We start from the raw sequence: 23,131 nt of genomic DNA, 5'->3' as shown, positions 1-23,131 counted from the left end.
CCATGAGTCCTGACCATCCACAGTGAAGTTACTCAGTCCACTAAGTAAACAAAAATTTCTTCACAATAGCTATAAAATTAGATTAACTCAGCAGAAAGAGGCAGCTTGGATCCATCACATTTCCAACTACTATGTGCAATTCCCTTTCAAGATACTTTATGGACACAGTGATAGAAAAGGTAACTGTTGTTCTTTCACATCCACTACACCTACTACATATGACTTTAGAAATGCTCAGTGCTAACTGACCCTTCCTAGAACCTGGACTTTTGCCATTTACTTCCTACATTTTACTTGCCAGAGGCTCTCAGCATAACAGTGACCTGTACTAGGAATCATGAGAGCAATGGTCAGGGACAGGAAACAGTCTCATGATGGAGTATCCAGATGATCATCAGAGAAAGCCTCTATTTTCTGTAAAGGCACCAGAAAAAACAATTCTACCCCTAACAGTGGCCACAGATATATATTATTCCATAGTAATTGCCACAAAGGAACATATCCATATTCCCTCTAGTTCCATACCCTGACAGCTGTTGGAAGCTTCAGAAAAAAGGTGCTACTGACCCTGCCATAAAGGGCAGATGGGCATAACCTGTTCCCTAGTAAAATTTCACTATAATCTCATACAGTTAAAAAGCTGGTTTAAACCCTGAAATACAAGGGTTTTTCACTCTTTTCTAATACTGTTTTTGTAAGTATTAACAATTATAAATTGATACAAATATCCAATCCCTCTTTGACTCTTACTGAATTCTTAATGACACTTTATTTACCATGTGTCTTTCTAATTTTACAACACTAGACATTCTTCAAGTGCCATACTGCAGAATCTGCATGCTAACAAGGATTCCAGTCCTTTTACTGTCCTCTGCCTCTGGACTCTTCATAAAGCTACAGAATGCAAAAACTTCTTGCTCTGTTCCCCTCCCAAGTTGCCAATCAATCCCAACCACTCTTTCAGCAGCTTGCTCACATCACCTCCTAGCTTGGTGATAACAGCTTAGTAGGAAAAATTTCACTTTAAATTAAATGTTTGCTAAGCTCAATGATAAATAACCTTGGTCAGGGGTCTCCATGAATGCAGAATTAAAAAAAAAGATAGAAACAGAAGGAGACAGCTTACAGACATTGAGAAAAACACAATAATTTTGTTGTGGTATCGGTCAGATTAGGAAATTAAGTTATAAAGGCTATAACCCAGCAAACATTAAAAAATCCCCAATATAAACCTGTTTACTATGTCTACAGAAGACAGATCGGAGAGGCCATGGCAAATGAGAATTATGAAGACTAGGAACAAATTATATTCATTTGGAGCATGCCAGTACTTTCTCACCTCAAATTCAATACCTAAAAAAAGTGCAAACACATTTAGTCTTCTTAAAAGCAACCACTTAGAAGCTGCAATTTAGATAATGCAAAAACATGTTTGTCATCCTATTCTTAAACATAGTTAGTGAACACACAACTATGTCAAATCTGCCAGTATCAATCTTCTTCACTCCACCCCCCTCAATAATGTAACATTATCCAATCATGACTACCACCATAAACTCTTCCATCTGAAAACTTCTGTATCCTATTCTGGGGAACAACAGTAGTAAAAACTTAATACAGACAATACAGGATATTATTACAGACCCATTAAAGTAATCCTTGCAATATTTACAAATGGTTATAGTTTACCCTATGCAGCCTCCATTTACACACTTTTGTTCTAAAATTGTATACAAGCCTCCCACATTAAAAACTTTATTCAGCCAGACCTCACAACAACTTTATGCATTATTAATATCATACGTTATGGCATAAAATTATTTTGTTTGATAGTCATTTTATATGCTTCTCGTCTTTCCAGTGCTAGAGATCTAGACAGTTTATACTTGATAGGCTGCTCACAAATTATATCCTTCTGCTGTTTGTAGGTTGGATCTTCTGCCCACACAGATTTCATTTTATCATCAGACTGTTTAATTGTGCACTTATAAAAATGTCATCCTAGTCATAAAAGACGAATCAAACAGCACTGTCTTGAAGTTTTCTGTACAAATTGTGACAAGATTCAGATACAGTAATACTAATATGTCAGTAGAGCAAAAATCAAAACTGAGAACATCAGTTGCAAAATCAGACTAATACCTATAAGATGTTGTGTTAAACAGCAATTGACCATATAATTTTTCCAAAACACTTGTTGAAACAGTTATACTTTTCATTATTATAAATTGCTACTTACGTATACTGCATTTAATAATAATGATAAAAAAGGTATTTTTGGAAGGTTGGAGCGAAACTATTATCTGTTATTTTAAAAATGGCAGATAGAACACATTGAGTTATTAAAATCTATCAATAATTTAAGTTTCATTAGATACACATGCATGTACAAATCCTTCCGCATTCTGTGCGCTCCACTAGCCTCTGCTCAGGCCTGCGTACAAAAATAAGTCCACTTGCCAAGTATCCCGAGAAAAGAGACTGAAGTTCTTTAGAATACATTATTTGAATCACAAATGACATATGCAAATATCCTTATGCATTTAACTACGTGTCACATTTTTCATCACAAATCCCATCACAGTCTTTGTGTGTGTTATTTTGCATTTGTTTGTGCAAGTTAAACAGGTTCAATCTGTGTGTCAGTTATTGCTGCTGTAGCTGAAGACAGTGCTGTTGTGCTAAAGGACACTCTGCTTCAGATGTGAAGATGAAAACCCTTAAAAAATAAGTGTCTATTTAGAATGTATATATAGTACCAATGAGCTAAACAGATGGGATTGTGTTTTTAACTTTGCTGAAAATACTGAAATAAAGTAATGGGCATAATCTATGTAACTGAAAATAAATACTGTGAAAAAGTCTCTTATAAGAGAGAGTCCCCACTCGAGTTTGTACCTGTTACAGACTCCTACATTACTAATGGTCTGCACCTTGCTGACATCCAATGTCCTGCCAACAGTTACATTTCTGCTCTTCACAGACATCAGGTAATCTGCACGTGGATATCCCATACTAGTTCAAGAGTAAGTATGTATGCCAAGCTATACAAGAATATTTTCTACCAATTGTCAAGAAATACCTCATGAATCTCTGTACTTAAAGAAGTGTTATCAGCCCAGCACAATCTGGTCAGGAGAAAATTCACCTGCTAACATGGATCATCCATTTATCAGCTTGGGCCCCAATCCTGCAATCTGATCCAAGTGGGCAGATCCCTATGCCCATGAGAAGCCCTGATGACTTCAGTGGGCCTTTACTGGGGCATACACATCCAGCTATGCAGATCAGATTGCAAGCTAAGGGCCTTGTGCTCTACGTTCTCGCTAATGTGTGGCAATCTGAGAGGGCAGCTATCACTAAAAGGCCAGTCAAATTAAATATATATATTTTAAAGAAAGCATTGCTATTCTTATGTTACTAATAAGTTAGGTTATTTCAACTGATAGCATTCTTTTAAATTTAATTTTCAACTCTTACCCTGCTCATTTAATTTTAGCATTTCACTCTGGACAATGAAAAGAGACAAAGCAGTTTCACTTTCAGGTTCTTCAGGACAATCGCATTACACACAACTAGCAACCACTACAGGATAATATTTAAAACCACATGGACAACTTGTCATTAATTCTCATTATAATTACACAAAAACACTGTTCATAATATTAGGACCAGGATATGGGGTTTTTGTTTTGTTTTTTTACAATACTTAACCAAAACTAAATAAAGTCTAATCTACTTGAAAACATTTTTCCTAACATGAACTAGAGTTATGGTCTGTTTTGCAAGCTACTCCAAAAAGGCACTGTCTAATGGGTCAACTGGTGATATTTACAATGGAGCAACAGCACACTTCATATTCTTCATGGGGGGAAGACAGGAGGGGGGGAAATTACAAAGAAACACATGAGATTTCAAGTAGAAACAAACTGTTGATTCTATCACATTTTTCCCTCCTCACTGGAAAAGTGACAAGGGCCAACCTTTCATCCCTAAAACTTGGCTTTTAGAGGTTTTTGTTGGGGTTTTTTTTCCTTTTTAAACTGACTTGACACAAAAAGCTGACAACTGAATCCAGCCCTTCACCATTTCCAAATTTACCTCATCAAATCTGTAGTGCCTGGATCATGGGCAGGCACTACCTGGAATATAAGCGACATTCTTTTGCCTGTGTGGGCATAATATTTTACTTGGATAAAGCATATCCATAACACTGCCTTAATGCATCATTAACATTTTTGGCCAAACAGCGGTTCCAAAACTAGAGGTAGCATTTTTCTACATAGATAAAGACTACAATTTTTTTTCTAGAATAAAGTGCCATGGACCATATAAGTAAGTATATTTACAGACATACCATCCCCTAGAGAGTGAAAGTGTCTGAAAAGTATCACTTTAGTATTTTGACTTAAAAGCTCATTCATTTATTTCCACGATTGGCCCACAACACAACTTTTTGCCTTCTACAGGAATTACTTTTCTTCCCAATATTTTTCCAATACAGATTATAGTCATTGTGCTCCCTCAGCAACTGCTTAGACATTCATAACTTAACAATCTCAGTATTCATTATATTAGACTCTTTCCATGAAAGTAAACTTAAACCTATTTGCAGGATCAGGGACTATATATGCAATGGGTAGAGATTAAAATGAAATATATATAATTAAGCAATCAAAACCGATAATGCCAAAAATAAAGATGATACATACACCTGTTGTCTCATGCTTTTGTCCGAGGGGCTAAGGGCAGAAAATTTGCATGCTATATTTAATACCTAAATGCAGAAGACTGGCCTCTATTTTCGTTCCATACAGCGACACCAGTTAGCTAACTGGGTGTATTTTTTGAGGGTGTATTTTAGAACAGGCACATGTGCCCAGAAACAACTGGGAGGAAAGTGCTTTTAGAAACTCATTAAATAAATAGGCCTTGAACTTATTTATTTTTTAAATAAGTAAACAGGCTGCGCACTCTTCCTAATAAAGTCCACATGAAGGATGTTTCAGAGAAGGGAGGAGACCGAATCTGCGGAGTTAATTTTATAATGTCCCCCCCCATTATCCATGAATATTACTGTTCATCTCTGCTAGGAAACCACTGGCATTTTGGACGCTGGGCCCATAGTTTTCATGCAGAGGCAGCATTAGGGGAGGGCAAACCGGGCAGCCCCGCACTTTAGGGCCCCCAAAACTTTTGCAACAAATGTCCAATGTGCTTATAGGGCATCAAAATTCAGCCTCTAAGGGGCCCCAAATGACTCTCTTGCCCAGGGTCCCAACACTGCCGGACCCTTGCAAAGGCCATCTGGTCGACTACAGATTCCCAGGGCCAACACCGCTGACAGGTGTCCCTGGGAGCTCTCTCTCTGCTTTTCTGGGATATAAAACCTTTCCCATTTTTTTTTCCCCTGAGGCTGTAATGGTTCATAAGTCCCTCTCATCTGACCTCCTCTCTGACTTAGGGCTATGGAGAAGCGGGAGGATGCCCATCGGCCTCCTCCTCCTCCCCTCCCCACCTGCAGAGAGCTGAGCCCGGCTGGCACAGAAAAGTTAAAAAAAAGAAATCAATCGATAAAAATACCCGCAGAGCTTGGGGGGGGGGGGGGACACCGGCCGAGTGCCGTCCGTTTCTAAATGCCACGACACGGACCCCCGAGGCAGGAGGCTTCTGCAAAAAAAATAAATCGAGAAATAAAATCTGTAAAAAAAAAACCCAAAACCCCAGAAAAACCAAAACAGAGAAATGGGGCCGGGAGGCAACTCGTCCCCCTTCCTTCAACTCGCAGCCCCGGCCCCTGCGCGGAGTTAGTGCGTGTGTTTGGGGCGGGGGAAAAACCCCCGAGCCCTGAGGCGGGGCGTCGGGCGCCCAAGTTTGACAGGGGCGCGGCCCGGACAATAGCTGGACCGCCCGCCGCCCCCTCCCGCCCTTTGTGCCGTCCGTCAGTCCGTCCACCCGTGTGCGGCTGTCAGCCGGCAAGGCCTGCAGCCCCGCCCGCCCGCGGCCTCCTCGCCCGCGGCTCTGAGGAGAGTCGGGCCGAGCCGGGCCGCAGCGCGGGGGGGACAGGCCCAGGCCTCGGCCCGCAATCTCCCCCGCTGCTTACCGGCGGGCGCGGAGAAGGGGCGGCGCTCAGGGTCCACGGGCCGCGGCGCCGGGCATGGCGGGGCCTGAGGGAAAGTTCGGCGGTGGCGGCGGCGGCGGCGACTCCTTCCTGCTCGGCTCGCGCAGCACCTCCGCCTCCGCCTCCGCCTGGCGGCGACAAGACGGGCGGCCAGAGCGCCGCCGCGCGCAGGGCAGCCTGGGAAGCGCCGGAGGACCCGGCGCCGCGACTGGAGGTCAGTTCCGGGGTGGAAGGAGGTTAACGGCGCCACAGCAACCGCGAACCGCGGGTCGGGTAGAGACCACCCCGCTTCCCGAGGGGGAAATGACCGTCGGGGCTGAAAAGCCGGGGGGGGGTGGGGGCGGAATGCGGATAAGTCTACAAATCAGTCTTCTTTACTTTCTGTCGCTCCAAAATGCAGGTAATGAAACAAATAAGCCTTCTTCTTTACTTCATATCGCTCCTTATAACTCACAAATGCAGACACTGATATAAATAAGCCTTCTTTACTTTATATCGTGCCAAAATGCAGATAATGAGGCAAATAAGCCTTCTTTACTTCATATTGCTCCTTACAACTCAAAAATGCAGGTATTGATATAAATAAGCCTCCTTTACAGGCAGTCCTCAAACATATGACACCATGGGTTCCTGAAAACCACATCTTAAGTCGAAACGTAATTTGGAAATGTCATAACTGGTTATCCCATAAGCGATAAATGGGGGACTGGTTCCTGAAATTGGTTCCAGTCATGAAACTGGAAGTTCACTTCCAGCTTTGCTACTGGCTCAGTGATGGGCTGCTGAGGGACATACACAGGCCCCCCGCCCCAGTCAGCGATCAGCTGCTGAGGGCCTCCTTCCCTCCCGTCAATAATCTGGTGCCCCCCCAGACTCAGGAGTCAGGAGGCACCAGTCGTCCATGATTATAGATGAGTAATATAATTACACTAATGCATTCATATTGTAAATAGCAATCATATTGATTTGGAAGGACTTCTTTGAGGTGACTTAGCTGGACTTTTTGAAGGGCTCTTGGCTGGAGTCTTCGCTACAGGTTTTTCTGGAGTCTCATCTGCTTTCTTAAAGAAACTGTCCAAGGATATCTGTCCAAACTTTCTCCAGGGAGATAGGCAATGCAGCGAACCCATTTGCTGACCATGGTGTGGCGTTGCATCAAGCATTGTAAAGTCGAAACTGATGTCAGAAAGTCAAAGCGGTGTCAATTTATAAATGTTGCAAGTGCAAAATGTTGTAAGTAGAGGACTGCCTGTACTTTATATTGCTCCCTGTAACTCAAAAATGTAGATAATTATACAAATAAGCCTTCTTCTTTAGTTGATCTTGCCCTCCATCACTCGCCAGTGAAGCCTTGTTTTATTTAGAGGTGAGCAGCTTAAAAAGTGCTGGTGGCATCCTTCCTGGTCAGACAGATCACTAGGTCTCTTGGCGAGGACCAGGAAAAGGTCAACCAGGAAGTCCTGGGGCTGTGGATGAGGGGCACATAAACAAAAAGGGTGCATGGAGTCGCTGATAGGAGGTATTGGAAGAGGCTGCAGCCTGGCAGGCGCCAGGGTCTTCCTCTGCTCGCAGAAGGGGGAGGAGGTCTGTGAAGCCTCCAGGACTCGGGGTGTTACCAACAAGGAGTTGCAGGCTTGGGCCATCTACCACCCCACCTCAGGGAGGCACCAGCCAGCCCCAGGGCCTGGAACCTTGCAGGAGTCATGACTGTAGGAGGTAGATGCTGAGGGTAGGCAGAGGGGCAGCCACACATTCATACCTATTTGATGCGTTGAAGGGAGGATGTAGACCAGTGCCCACCAAGAAACTAACCTCTCCCTTAATGAAGGAGACCACCATGGGCACCTCCACTGATGTCTTGGGACAAATTAAAAAAGAAGATGGAGAAGGATGGGAGCAAGGTACCCAGTTCTTAACCAAGGAGAGAAGAATACATCGGACAGGGAGCCCGTGGACACCGATGGTGAAACTCTGCCTGGAGAAGTAAGTGAAAGGAAGACAGCCTCACCTGTGTGCCCCCTTGCTGGAGCCTTCTTCAGGAGACCTGGACAAAACACAGAGCCTGTTGCTGGTGTCAAGTCTATACCTGTTAAAGAAATTTAAGCTGGGAGAGAGGCAGCACAACATCAAGTCAGATGAGCTCATACAGTACCTTCCTATGCACACACTCCTGGAAGCTATCTTATTTCAAGCCTTTATTTTCTGTTAAGCATTTTTTTTTCCCAGTGGAGGCAGGGGAGCCAAGGCAAAGGCAAATCCTGAACAAAGACAGTATGAAAAGGGAATGCCAGTTAGAAAAGGAATCCCAAACTCCACAGGTGAAACAGTCAAAGCTGAGACTTCTTATTCCACCTGGCAGCTGCTTCAAAAGCTCAGATGCGCCACTTTTGCTTGCTGTTTGTTTTTTGTTTTTTTTCAGAGAAAGTCTTTTTAATTGGTTACTGTGGTCTCCTTTACACTCTTTGTTTTGATAGCAGAGAGGGATATGGTGTGGGGATGGGTTTTTGTGAGAAATAAAGAAAATAAGAGTACGGAGGACATTAGAAACCTTGATTTGCAAAAAGAATGTGTAACATCACTTGGATCCTTTTCCACAGTTATTGCTACAACTTCTGTCTATTCTAGTCTGCATTCTAGATTGTAAGCTCTTTCAGGTGGTGCTGAGTTAATTTTTTCAGTGTCTAACAGAATGGGCTCAGGTGCAGTTGGGTCACAGGTTACAATAGTACTAAATATTTAAATGTCTAAATGGTAAGTTTTTAGTAGGATAAGATTTAATGTTATATCAAGAATAAAATTGGAATGAATACCAAGCAGTGCATTTCAGTCTAATAAATCATTTGACATCTTTCCATCTAGTTATTGAACACTACTACATTTAATTGTCCTTTAAGTTAAAGTGCATACTCCAACTCCAGCAGAAGCTGGAGGCTTGATGAAAGAAATACCATGTGAAAGTCTAGTAATTCTGGTGAGCGGTCACTACCATGGTGAGTACTGGCCTTAACCGATGAAGATGTTCTGCAGTATTTTTGTATATTTTGTGCTGACATCAGGCTGTAAGCAGTTTTCAAAATCACTGTGGGAAGAATCTTCCAAAACCTGCAAAATGAACCTTGACAAACCCACATGCACGCACAAGCATTGGGGTATTTCTGCAGCTGAATTGGCTGTGTACACATTTCTGTCTGTCCCCATGTTTCCACCCCTTTTCAGCAGCACATTTCCATATTTTGAACAGGTGGCATTCATATGCTGCTCCAAATAAAGTCCCAGCCTACTTTAACACACAAGTGACTTCAACTTATGTATATTTGCTTAAAATTAAGCATGTGTATAAGTGTTTGTCTGACTAGGACCCACAGCTGTACAAGCTGCATACGGTCACACTAACCAGCATCATAGCATTTTGCCTAATGAATCATTTAAGTAATATACAGCAGAATTTACATTTTCTACCCAAGTTCAACTGTCTTACCTGATCTCCCCCTCTGCCCCTCTCTCAGACCCTAGTACACCTGCACAATGAGTCAGGAATACTTTTGGCTTTATGAAGTTTCCAATCTCTGTGAATACTAGTGCCCGGTCTCCATATACAGAATGATTCTGCCGTCTCGTTACAGTGTAAATTAAGAAAAAAATTATCAATGAAATGAAGACATATTTTGAGGGTTTGTATGTTGTATTGACTTTGCATGCAGAGGTTTATTTGGCATGTTCAGAATAATTGAATTTTGACCTTGATCGGTTAGAGTTAATAAAATTCAAGTATGTTGCAAGCAGTCATTTACATTTTGTTCAAATAAAATAAAAGTTGACCAGCTTGTAGAACTAAACAGGAGATTATTTGAAGTTCTAAAAATAGTTTCAGAAACTAAGACAAAGTGTACATTTACACTTTTTTCCTTCAGGGACAATTATCTTTATATCTGCTTTTTTTACTGTCAGAAATTTCTCTCTCATTAAGTGTGAATTGGGAAACTCAGTACTGCCAGTCTTACTTTAAAATGATGCACTGAGGGATTACTGGTTTTCTGCATGGTGAGCACAACATTTTCTTCAAGGATGCGCGAGCTTGAATCTGTTTATCAAAACAACTAACGGTATAATTTGAGGAAGAAGGATGGTCTTATATTTAGAACACAGAACTGAGAGTCAGCAAATTTGGGTCTTGTTCCTTTCTCCTCCCCAACTCTTTCTGTACCATATCCATCAAGATGCTTACACCCCTAATTTTCAAGCACCTGCATCTACCTTACTTTTGTGGGGAGGGGACTTTTTTTTTCCAGCAGTGCTGAGCACCTCTGTCTTTGAGAATCTGGAGGTGACTCAACTCTTCTAAATATCAGAACATAGACCTAGCAAGCTGGACACCCAAAAAGCAAGGCACCTGGAATTAGTCAGCATGCAAGACACTGGGCCTTCTCTGCATTACTACTCCCACACTTTAAAAATGGGCAGGATAATAATTACTTTGGCCAAGGCATTGTGAGATTTAGGTTATCAATGCTGTACAGCTCTGAAATGGAAGATATTGGAGAATTAAAGAATAATGAATATACATAAAACCTGTCATTATCACTGAATGCAGCATCTTGGAAAAGTTCAGAATTTACTTATTCCTCCCCCCCCCCCCCCGTACCCGTTTCCTGAGGCCAGAGAGCTTGTTTTCCATAGGGAAAGAAATCAACATTTTCCACCTAAAGAACTCTGAATTTCAGAAGCTCTCCACTCCTGAGCAGTCTGCAACAACAAACCAATGTGCACACACGTGGGAGGAAACAGATTTCAGTTTCATATTTTCAAGGGGGTTAAAACAACAGCAAGTAATTTTAAAAAAAAAATGCTATGCCCTTTTTCTGAAGTCTCTACTGACAAATATAGGAAGCAGAAGTAGGAGCTTTAACAAAAAAGCGTTGGGAATCTTTGAAGAATATTAACAAATCTGAAATCCAGGAAGACATCGCCTCTTAAAGTCAGACTGTTGTGATTATCTCGTCTCACCTCCCACATAACAAAGCAAAGAACTAGTAATTTCTGCATCCAGGTCATATCATCTGGTTGAGCTTGAGAGAGACAGGTACTAGTTTCAAGTGAGAGTAGTCAAACAATAGATAAGTAACCTTTGTTAAAATTAAATTGCACCACCATTTTAGTTTTAATTTGTCTGTCCTCTTTTCATTATATTTTTTTACTGGCTAAATAAAGTGCTCCTTTAGTCACCTGTCAATCTTCTTTCTTGGGTAAACTAAATAGACTCAGCTTCTTAAGTCATATTTTCCAGACCTTGCATCGTTCTTGTAGCTCTTCTCTGATCCCTTTCCCGTTTTTCAGCATTTTTATTTTGATTATTGAAGTGTGGACACCAGAACATGATAGTGAGACCGTTACGGAAATACTAACACAAATACAGATGTTGTGCCCCTGAATGCTTTCTTGACTATTCCTCTGCTTACAAAAAAAATTATGTTAGCCCTTTTACCTACAGCAAGCTTTTGGTATGCTGTTTGGGGTTGTTCCACCGACTTCCTCTGTAACAGCTCAAGTTATTTATTCTCTTTTCCATGTGTCATTTCCCCCTCTTCTCCTCGCAAAACGGGAAGGAAACTTACCTGTTGTCTTCTCTTCTCTCAGTCATGTTACGAGTCATAGTTAACCATCTCAGTCCTCCAGATATGCAGTCCTACCTTCACACAGCTGAAGGATTCACACGTGTAAGTATTTGCAGGATCAGGGTTAGTGAAGATGCAATAGTTACTTGAAAGTGAAGTAGTTTGGAATTTTTCTTATTATTTAGCATGGCTGTAAAGCACTCAGAAATACCAGGCTAAAAAAACATCAAGGTGGAGAGTTCATGTTACTAATTCAAGGGTAGAAAATATTACAAGGATTTTGCAGTTCTCTCTATCACAAGCATTATGAACATAACTAATTCAAAGATAAATTTCAATTAAAAAAAAAAACCCAGACACCAATTCTAGCTTTGTGGTACTAGAGCAGATTCTGATTTTTCAAAGAGATATCAGGTGTGTGTAATAACCTCTTGTCATTCTCCTCCCCCCACTCCCAAATATTGGCATAGAGTGCCCCTGGTTGTCTTGTGAATGTCAGCTTGGAAATGCTTGTATAAATGTAGGTCAAAAACCATGTCTGTAGGTGGACACTGTAGTCATCATCAAGAATGAGCCCAGAATTGACTTGGGTTGGGAGGATCATGTAAAACCTGGCTTTTAGTCAAGTTGCCTGGCCCCAGCAAAAATGGAGTTTGCCACTTACTGGGCCTCACAATGGATTTATAGTTTGTTCAAAAAATCTGGGCTTAGTTCATCCAGGTGTTTAATTGGGATGTCAGTATTGTTTTAAAAAATATTAGTTTAATCTCCTTTAATTATATCAGTTAAACGATTAACTGATAACACAGCAGCTCGAACACAGCTGCTTTTGAGAGTCACTTCTGGCTCCCTGGGCCCTTTGAGGAGAGTAGACAAGCCCAGCCAAATGATATAGCCCATGTGAAGTCCTGCTCTGGGAGGGAGGGAGCACCTGTTTTCCTCTTATGTTATGGGTACTAGTCCAGATAGGGCACTGCGCAGCTTCCCTTCCCCCATTCCCTGCCAGACTGCGCCCGTCCTGAACTAAAAGATAACCAGTAAGCTAGCCGGTTATCATTGCACTTATCGGTTAATCAATTAATCATTTAACCTTTCACATCACTAGTGCTCAAGCACATGCTTATTTTTAAACAAGTACAAAGTTTCAATGAATTCAGGAGAAGCGCAGTATCATTAGGCTACTGTGCACTAGTGCCACCTAAAAGACATTCACTAGCTGTACTGCACAGTAACTCTGTACTGTACATTTATTTAGTACTTGCCAATACAAATACTAAATAAATGCGCAGTAATGTCTCGTGTAAACACGCCCACTGGGAGTAAAATGACTGGCTCAGAGGGGCTGGGATAAATAAAAGAAATTCCTCCTTGAAAAATTAATTTACCAGGAGGCATTCAGGGAATGATGGTTACCAAAAGAAGGATAATTCTCCTCCATTCAATTCAAAGGCTTCCTCTATGATAAACTGGGTTTTTAACCAATGCCTGATACACACATATCTGATAAAAAAAATAAACTCTTTCATCTGCCTGAATATTTGCTCAGGGTATAACTTTAATATCCCTGATTAATTTCTAGCCCAAATATTGTGTTTTTATATTAGATTTTCATTTATGACCGACTAGACCAAACTACAGTGACTCAGGATGGTTCTGTTTTTACCAGTGGACCAGGAATCAGTGATGTCACTGAGAATCATAAAACACACAGTAAAATTATTCTGACATTGATTAATCCAGAGAAACATGAACACAGAGCATGTCTGAATGAAGACTTCTGCACTTGATGCTTTAAACATACATAGCTGCTGGGGAAAATAAAGGTCAGATGGACAGTGTGTGTGTGTGTGTGTGTGTGTGTGTGTGTGTGTGTGTGTGTGTGTGTGTGTGTAAAAACGTCAGATGGACTGTGTGTGTGTGTGTGTGTGAGAAGGTCCCATGACTTTTCTCTTCCCTTCTAAAAACTTTTCTGATCCTGAGTATATATGTAGGAGGATATGATCCCACTTCCTACTAGTTAATGTTTCCATCAAACACATCTGGCCTGATTCATCTTCATTCCTATTATAACAGCATCCAAGCTTCAAGTATTTTATTCTCTCTCTAAACCTGGATCCAAAGATCTTGCAATATCCTGGACAAAATCATAGATAGGCTGACATCGGATGCAGTCAGTAGCAAAATAAAGGATAACTGCTAGTTCACATGGTTCCATCAGAAACAAACATCTTTCTTTCTTTTTTGATGAGACCTCAAGTTTGGGTTGTGCAAGTAAGCGTGTGAACATAAAAAACAGTTCTTTAAGGTATTTGATATAGTCCCACATGACATTCCAATTAAAAAAATGACACTACCAGTCTCCAGATGAAAAAATAAGTGTACAAGGCAAAGAGACATCAAAGGGGAGAAAATCTAAAAAAAATAATAGCAAGGGACTTCTTCCACATAGCCTAGTCAAAAGGCACAACAGGGCATCATTTGACAAGAGAGTTTTGCAACACTGCAGTTGCTTCTTAGAACGGCAGAAAAGTAGCAGATCAGGAAATAAACTATTCCTGATGGACGCTTAGGAATATTAAGCTGAATTAGCTGCAGGTATGAAGTGAAAGGGCATTAAAACCCCATGTAGACATTCTTTCAGCTTAACCCTTTTGGGGTTAACGAATGTGATCTAAGGTCTTTTTACCTCTGAGTGAATGAATCCACTGAGATTTAATGTCTGAATTAATGAACTTTCATTTCACACCTTTGGTTAATTTATCTCATCTTCCCTGAATGTCCCCACAGAGTGCCCTTAGCTGTAACACCTCAGTCTTCCATACATACACTCCTAGCAATACAAGTGAACTCCCATTGCACTATTCATAGATGTATATACTACTCGTATATATATATGTCTATATATCTATCTATATACAGCATACTAGCTACAGCATGTTTGCTTCCTTTCTGGATACTGTGTGTGTGGACTATAGTCCAGAGATAGCTCACTCCACTTTAAAAGTCAAGTCAACTACTTCTCAAAAAGGCCCTCTTCCTTGTGTAGACAAGCTCTAAACAATTCAATGGGCAGGTGGGGTTTAGGAAGGGAGACTTCAAGGAGAAGATCAGCCCAAAATCCCTGAAGTTAACAGATAGTTAAATCCTTAGGGAGGGGACATGGATCGTATTTAAATAAGAGCCTTGTGCATACTGCTGACCTGTAAGTAGGGCCTGGTTTAAATTGCGGGCCCAGTTTGCTAATATCATGGCAGGGGCTGCCGTTTTCACACCCAGATGGTAGCGCACTCTCCTCTCCCCACCCCCGATTGGCTGAGGGGGCAGGTTTAAAGCCAGGTTTAATTGCAGCAGCCTAGGCTTTGGGAGAAGGCCTCTGACCACTGCAAAAAAGCCCATGCCCTGTCCTCCTCCTCACTGGAAGAGGCAGGAACAGCAGTAGCGGGCATCTGGCTCATGTTTCTGACAGGCAGGGAGGACATCCCCTTTCCAAAAATGCCACTCTGCTCTGCTGAACTCCTGGCCAGTTGGCAGTGGATCTGACACATGCGTTCCCCCCCCAGCTCCTGGCCCAGGCAGCAAAACTGAGGCTCTGGGAGGAGCAAACAGCCGCTCCCCTACCCAGTGCCAGGGCCATGTGCCAAGGCAGCCCCCTGGCACCCCCACTCCCTATGCCCCAGTTTTCCTGCCTGGAGGATCAGACAGCCCCTCCTCTACCCATCCCCAAGCTCTCTCCTCCCCTATCCCTTTTGCAACCCCTTCCTCCTTCCCCTGGGCTGCTGGGCTTTTGCTGCTGGCTGGGGAAAGCTTCCCCCTCAGCTTGCAGCAGACATCTTGTTGCAACAAAAGGCCCTGCAAACTCCCCAGCAAGCGGCCACATCGTGGCATTTTGGTACAAATTGCATTTTTCTGATTTTCACAAAACATGCAAAATCGTGATTTAAATCAGGCCCTACCCATAAGGAAACGGAGAAGGAACAAACCAGTTTGTTTAGCTAAATAGCAAGTTTCACATAGAAAGGAAAAAATTGAACTACTTATACTTTACATGGGTGATGCTTAAAAGCGGTTCGTTTCTCTGGAGGCCACTAAAATCACAGACACACACTCATTAGATGGCACAAAAGGTATATTTGCAAATAGGGTCAGAGCAGAGTCAAAGACTCAGATTACTCCGAACCCACCAAGGAATTTTTGCAGGCTGTATGTATCTTTTTCCTCCTGGGCACGTGTGCAGAAACAGGAACTCTTACAGCTCACTTCCGTTTCATACAAGCATACATGTGGTTACATCACTACATATATCGCATGTATATCATAATTAACTTCTTAAGTATGCAGGGCGGAGAGGTAAATATGCATCAGCTAATTGAGCATGCTCAGAGACTACTATAGGTCACCAAGAGTTTAAACACCCCCCCCCCCTTTCAAGGACACAGTCAGTTGAATTCCAGCTTCTGTAATCTGCATGAGAAAGGCTAGGGAGAAGCTGGGGGAGAGTCTGCGATTTAGTATAAGAAGAGCTGTGGCAAGGCTGGGCAAGGAAAAAATTCCTTGGCAGTGTTTCTTTCTTATCAGGTGCAAGATGCAAGCTGTGCATTTCTAACAATACTCCATTTCTAACATGGGCTTAACTAAATTCATAGGAAGGGACTTATGGACCACAGAAGACAGCTTAAAGAAGGCATCCGTTTGATGTACAGCTGCTCACAAGTAAAAGCAAATTAAATGTTAACATATATAAAGACATGGGACAGGGAATAACACAGATGCCTTTACATAAATCAATGGTGCAGTTTTATCTGGAATGTTGTATTCAGTACTGGTCACCACAACTCAAAGAGGATATTGCAGAATTTAAAAGAACAAGAGTGACCAAGGGCATGGAAAACTCACCTGAAGACCAACTGGAAAGACTGGAATTATTTATTTTAAAAGGGAAGGACTGTGCAGGGACAGGATAAAAGGACATAGATAATGCCTGGGAGAAAGAAGATAAATCAGGGTCTTATGTTGTCATACTAGAAAGGACCATGATGTGAACTAATAAGCCTAAAGCTAGGAAATTGAAAACCAAGAAAATAATCAATACACTATTCAAATAATAATTAAAATGTCACAGGAAATAAAAACAACTGAAGCCAAACATTTATTAAGCTTCAAAAAGTGATTGGATAGATATTTGCTATCAAGAATATTTAAAGTTATAAGGTAACATTTTTGGAAAGGATATTAAACCTTTTGCTTCAGGGTTTAAGCCAACTTCTTACTATTGGGAAGAGAACAGACCCAATGAGAGAGTGAAGGACTCTCATCTGGCCACTATACAGCTCTCACTTTGCTCTGAAAACTCTTGCCCTGGCCACTGGAGTAGAAAGGTCTCGCATCTGATCCAGTCTGGCAACTCCTAGCTTCCTTTGCTCTACTATAAAAGATCAAAGGAGCCCATATTTAATGGATTAAAAACTATTCATCAGACAGATCATGTAACAATCTTACATGGGGAATTGTGATCCAACATAGTCCTTTAGGGACTTACTCTTTTCCAAAAGCTATTCAAAATCGTTATCAGTGTTCTGGAAAAAATTATAACATCATTGCTGGTAAAATTTGTGCATGATCCAAATATTTGTAGAATAGAAAATAATGAAGGGGAACAGGACAGTAACAGGCCAACCTGATTTGGCTGGTAAGGTGAGCTCGTTTCAACAACATGCATTTTACTACAACCAAATGCAAGGTCATAAACCTAGGAAAAACATGGGCTGCACATACTTACAAAAAACTATATCCTGAAATGCAAGGTAGTAATAGATAACATTAGCGCCTAGAGCAATGCCACAGCTAATCTCAGAACTATAAGCAGTGGAACAGCAAGTCAGACAATAGAGTTATCTCTAGAATTAACAAAACAATTACTGAACTATCAGATATTTTATTTTTTTTAATGTGACACTAGAGTATAAAAGAGTATATAGAAAAGAACTAAAAGATTGATTTGAGTCTGGAATACAGCTCAGTCATTTTCTCAAAAAAATTACAATTGTGCTGTCTTATCTTGTCCTTAAAGCAGAACAGAAATTTTGTATACAAAATTTTTAAAAAATTCACAAAATTAATGTTCTGAAATGTTTTGACACAATTTCACAATATTAATCATTGCAAGGAAGGAAGGAGAAAAGGAACATATGTATGAGGTATCACACAATTGAGGCACACTTAAACCAAGAAACTTTAAAAGAAACACTGAAGCATAAGTGGAATGAAAAACCTTCAGTGAAACAAAATAGTACGACCATTCTTTTGAGCTATTCCCCTCCCCCGCCAAAAAAGAAGTCACAGCAAGAAGTTTTACTAGCATTTGTTTGACCAGTGTTAGTTTGTAAGACATGTTGCATGGTGAGTAATTACATTTAATTTATCCATGAAAACTAGAAAGGTGCCTTGATCACAATCTACAACAACTTTCACAGGGGAAAGATTTCTGATAGTACTGGTAGATGGCTTTTAATTTAATAGAAAAAAGGCATAGGAACCAAAATTTGGAAGCTCAAACTAGGCAAAATTGGACTAAAATAAGGCATAAATTAGGAGAGTGAGATGAACTAATGAAACAATTGACTTAGGACTGTGGTGGATTGTCCAATACTTGACATCTTTTAAAATCATGACCAGGTATTCTTCTAAAAGATGAGCTAAAGGAAATACATGAGCTTGACACAGAAGTTGCTGGGTGACTTTCTTTGGGCTGTATTACATACAAGGTCAGACTCAATGGGCGCATCTACACATGCACTTTACTGCAGTTGACTAATTAGTTCCACAGTAAAGCATCCCCACTACACATGCAGCGTCATTAGGCCAGAGTGAAGTAATTAACTCTGCCATAGGATAGTACTGCCTGATGCAAGCAATATCCTATGGCAGAATTATTTACCACGATGAACGTGTAGACAGTGACCAGAGCTGGGTGGGACATGAGGGTGCTTGTCGGCTAGCCCCACATTGGCGCACCCTTGTGCCCCAGCCAGCCCTTCCACAGCATGTTGAACTGTGGTGGAGCAGCTCCAGGCTGGGAGGCTGACCCCCCAGGTCCTCTGCCAGCCGGGGTTGTGCTGCTCCAGCTCAATGTGCTGAGGTCCCAGGTACAGGTGTAAATGTGCCCAGGAGCAATAAACTCTGGTTTTTCATTCCTTTGCAATGCTAAGTAAGTCAGAATTCCAGCTATTCCAGACCATAGGCAGCCACATCCATTAACAGACTAAACCTGATAAGACTTAGCAAATAGAAAGTAAAATAAGATTTAGTTCCCAAGTAAGAGCAGGTAGGTGAATTCAAAAGGATTTTTGGAGGAATGTCCATTTCTCAGGGAACAAAATGATTTAAGACAATCCCTGTTGGACAAGTTCCACCCTGCCTTGCGCTTGTACATCCCCCAATAGAACTGAGGATAGAACTTAATTTTAAACTAAATTTTTGGATCCAAGTCAAAAGGTTAATGCTTATTCAAAACCAGTCACTGCAGCCCTCAAAAAGATTTGTCCTTGGTAGTATTCCAAACCTCTAAGTAAACTGAAGATGCCCTATTTCTTCTAATGTGTAAGTTGGTTTTTTGACAATGCAGATTTATCTAGAATCAAACAGTAGCTAACAATCTCTAGTCTGGCTTACAGCCTTCACAAAGAAGCTCTCTAAATAACAAGACAAAGGTCTTTGCTTATCCAAAGTTAATTTAAACAGACCTCTTTATTACGAAATAGCCACTACCACCAGGTTCATATTTAATTATAAATTTCAAATCTGTATCATGCCCCTGAAATACAGAACCTGACTCAAAGGCAATTCTAGAACAAAAGCAAATAGGCAGACACATTGGAAACGTGCCACCAGTTTTTTCAGAAATGTTATTTAAAAAAAAACGCTTTAAAATGTAAGTGTGTAAAAATACAAAACATACAAATGGGGTAGAGTTTTCTGGGAAGGAATTTCATAGAAACGTAGAAAATGAGAATTGGAAGGGATCTCAGGAAGTCATCTGGTGAAGTCCAACCCCCTGCTCAAAGCAGGACCATCCCCAACTAAATCATCCTAAAGGCTTTGTCTACCTGGGTCTTAAAAACCTCCAAGGGTGGAGACTCCACAGCCTCGCTGGGTAACGACACAAACCAGCGTGTACATTAGGCAAGGTTCCTTAGCAGGGGCTAATCAGTCCTAATAGTTCAGGCCTGTGGTACCTGACCTTTCAGTCCCATGGGCCAGATTTGTGCTGCAGGGTTGGTCCATAGTCCAGATCCAAACCATGGGCCCAATCCACTGTCATCCAGTGCACAGGGCTGGGGCCTAATCCTGCCAGCACACAAGGCCAGCCCAACTGAGGCCCAATCCCTCTGGTAAGTAGGGCCAGCTAAGCTGGGGCCTGATCTCACCAGTACAGGCATACCTCGTTTTATTGCGCTTCGCTTTATTGCGCTTCGCAGATATTGCATTTTTTACAAATCGAAGGTTTGTGGCAACCCTGTGTCGAGCAAGTCTATTGGCACCATTTTTCCAACAGCATTTGCTCACTTCTCTGTGTCACATTTGGTAATTGTGTCTCTGTGTCACATTTTGGTAATTCTCACAATATTTCAAACTTTTTCATTATTATTATATTTGTTATGGTGATCTGTGATCTTTGATGTTACTATTGTAATTGTTTTGGGGCGCCACGAACTGCGCCCATATAAGACGGCAAACTTAATCGATAAATGTTGTGTGTGTTCTGACTGCTCCACCGACCGGCCGTTCCCCCATCTCTCTCCCTCTCCTCAGGCCTCCCTATTCCCTGAGACACAACAATATTGAAATTAGGCCAGTTAATAACCCTACAATGGCCTCTAAGTGTTCAAGTGAAAGGAAGAGTCGTACATCTCTCACTTTAAATCAAAAGCTAGAAATGATTAAGCTTAGTGAGGAAGGCATGTCAAAGCCAAGACAGGCCAAAAGCTAGGCCTCTTGCGCCAAACAGTTAGCCAAGTTGTGAATGCAAAGCAAAAGTTCTTGAAGGAAATTAAAAGTGCTACTCCAGTGAACACACGAATGATAAGAAAGCGAAACAGCCTTATTGCTGATATGGAGAAAGTTTTAGTGGTTTGGACAGAAGATCAAACCAGCCACAACATTAGCCAAAGCCTAATCCAGAGCAAGGCCCTAACTCTCTTCAATTCTATGAAGGCTGAGAGAGGTGAGGAAGCTGCAGAAGAAAAGTTTGAAGCTAGCAGAGGTTGGTTCATGAGGTTTAAGGAAAGAAGCCGTCTCCATAACATAAAAGTTCAAGGTGAAGCAGCAAGTGCTGATGTAGAAGCTGCAGCAAGTTATCCAGAAGATCTAGCTAAGATAATTGGTTTTTTAGACATAATGCTATTGCACCCTTAATAGACTACAGCATAGTGTAAACATAACTTTTATATGCACTGGGAAACCAAAAAATTTGTGTGACTCGCTTTATTGTGATATTCGCTTCATTGCGGTGGTCTGGAACCGAACCCACAATATCTCCGAGGTATGCCTGTACACCATATCAAACCTGCTGGATCAAGCCCTGAAATACATCATGCCTACAGCCACACCCCATGTGCAGACCCATGTCATCTGCCCCTCAGTGTTTGGAAATTAAAACAGTGGGGAGGGCTGGCAGTGTTAATTGTCCCTGTTCCCCTACTCCTAAGTTTGCAGACTTGCAGGGAGCCCTGGGGACCACGTCACATGGCTCTGTGGGCTGGAGGTTGAGTACCCCGGTTTAGACTCTTGGCTTCCCTTTAAAGCTTTATACTTAGACAAAAAATAAGGGTTTTAAAAATCTGGCAGCATAAATATCTTGACTTTGATTATCTCAATGTATTTCATTAAAAGGTCAGTTCCACTCAACACAAATTAGCAATTATGTAGGTCAGTCCTCTTTTCTAAAACTACCCACTGATGTACTAAAACTTGTTTCACACCCACGTTACACCACAAAGTTTACAGAACTGGAGAGCTGTCTGAAAGGGATGCAAAGTAAAATACTATTATACAGACTAGCTACCAACCATAATTTTTATAAAGGAATTAGTAATCTACCATGCAAAAAATGACACAAAGACAACTTGTGTTTATAGCCACAGTTTCCTTAGAGAAAGGGGCATTTCCTTTGAAAAATAGCAATAAAGAAAGCAAGATAAAGATAGTAAAACATGTTATTGAAAAAAATTACAAGACTTGGAGAGATTTCTCTCTCAGTGTGCCATAAAATAAACAGTGAAAAATGGGAAGCAGTAATAAGGGTCCTTTTCCGTATGTATGCATACACTAAGGTACATATAACTGCTGACATTTACTGCAAGTAACATCCATAAAAAGTTATTGGTCATACCTGGTTTGTTTGGTTTTTTTGGTTGGTTTGTTTTGCCGTATCCTCACAAAATATCTTACCATACCAAACATTTGTTTAAAATGCAGCCCTGACACTCAACTTTTTATACTACCACCTCAACAACAAAAAAAGAGTTAATATGACAGGGTGAAAGTTTTGTACCCATTTTTAATATGTTACTATTCCTTTGGCTCTAAGAATGTACATGTAAAAAGGACAAATGGAAAAAGCAAATAAACCATGCAATTGTGTAACTTTTTTTTTTTTTGCTTGTAAAGAGGCATAGATTAAAACCTAATGAATTACAACAACTATTCACATTTATATAATGTTGATTTTAGGGCTGAAACAATACCTGTTGATAGAAAGACAGCTTTTAAGAGGCATGTAGTCCTCGTGTATGAGAATACCTTTTAAAATCAAAATAATGGCTGTTATTTACCACTCAAGATTGTTATGGTCTAAATATATTGAATCACACATCCTATTACTACTAGCAAATATTTATACTGGGGAAGCACCTCACAGACCTGTTTGGAAGAGAAGACTAATTGTGCTTAACAAAAACAGGGCTACAGCCTGCAGACACAAATAGCTAAAATGATTTCCACTGATTCCAGGATTTCCAAAGGGAATACCATATTATCTCTCTCCTGTTTCTGAATTTACACAACTTGTTGCAAGACTCTACAAGTCAAACATGTATGGGACCCACTAGTCTGTTCTTTGTAACTGCAGCCAAGCTCAGAAATAAAGAGTATATTTAAAATAAAAAAGAATACATCTCTCTAAATTGTCTCCTGTAGCTAGAAATTTCTGGCAGAAGATAGTGCAATAGGCCTTTGTGGCCTACACCTTGGAAATGCCAATTATTTGGACCATTCTGGGAAATAAAACTCTCACCCTGCAGCATCAGGACCTCATTTCAGCAGCTCTTAGATTAGTTGTAGTTAAGAGGTTAGAGCAAAACTGGAAGCATCTCAGAAAAAAACACTCCATTGCCATTGAGAA

General features: G+C 41.0%; 1 protein-coding gene and 1 long non-coding RNA gene across 4 annotated transcripts in view; one reads left to right on the top strand and one right to left on the bottom strand.

Moving 5' to 3' along the window:
* ZNF148 (zinc finger protein 148) overlaps positions 1 to 6,252 on the bottom strand; it is a 44,815-nt gene extending 38,563 nt beyond the window's left edge. The window contains exons 1-2 of one of the 3 annotated variants that reach the window (XM_090045967.1): positions 6,104 to 6,246; positions 5,584 to 5,670 (exon numbers count right to left, since the gene is read on the bottom strand). The gene's annotated coding sequence lies outside the window, so the exon portion shown is untranslated. Of the gene's footprint in view, positions 1 to 5,583; positions 5,671 to 6,103 lie in introns of all 3 variants that reach the window. The other 2 variants (XM_090045966.1, XM_090045968.1) reach the window with 2 other exon arrangements.
* The window catches only part of LOC149867694 (uncharacterized), a 33,995-nt gene continuing 17,021 nt past the window's right edge, over positions 6,158 to 23,131 (top strand). The window contains exon 1 of the long non-coding RNA XR_016442116.1: positions 6,158 to 6,335. This is a non-coding gene — a long non-coding RNA (uncharacterized LOC149867694). The remainder of the gene's footprint in view (positions 6,336 to 23,131) is intronic.

The sequence above is a fragment of the Crocodylus siamensis genome, chromosome 4, assembly GCF_052110815.1.
Source record: "Crocodylus siamensis isolate JL-2025a chromosome 4, ASM5211081v1, whole genome shotgun sequence".
Lineage (NCBI taxonomy): Eukaryota > Metazoa > Chordata > Crocodylia > Crocodylidae > Crocodylus > Crocodylus siamensis.
This window is presented reverse-complemented; position numbering and strand designations above follow the sequence as displayed.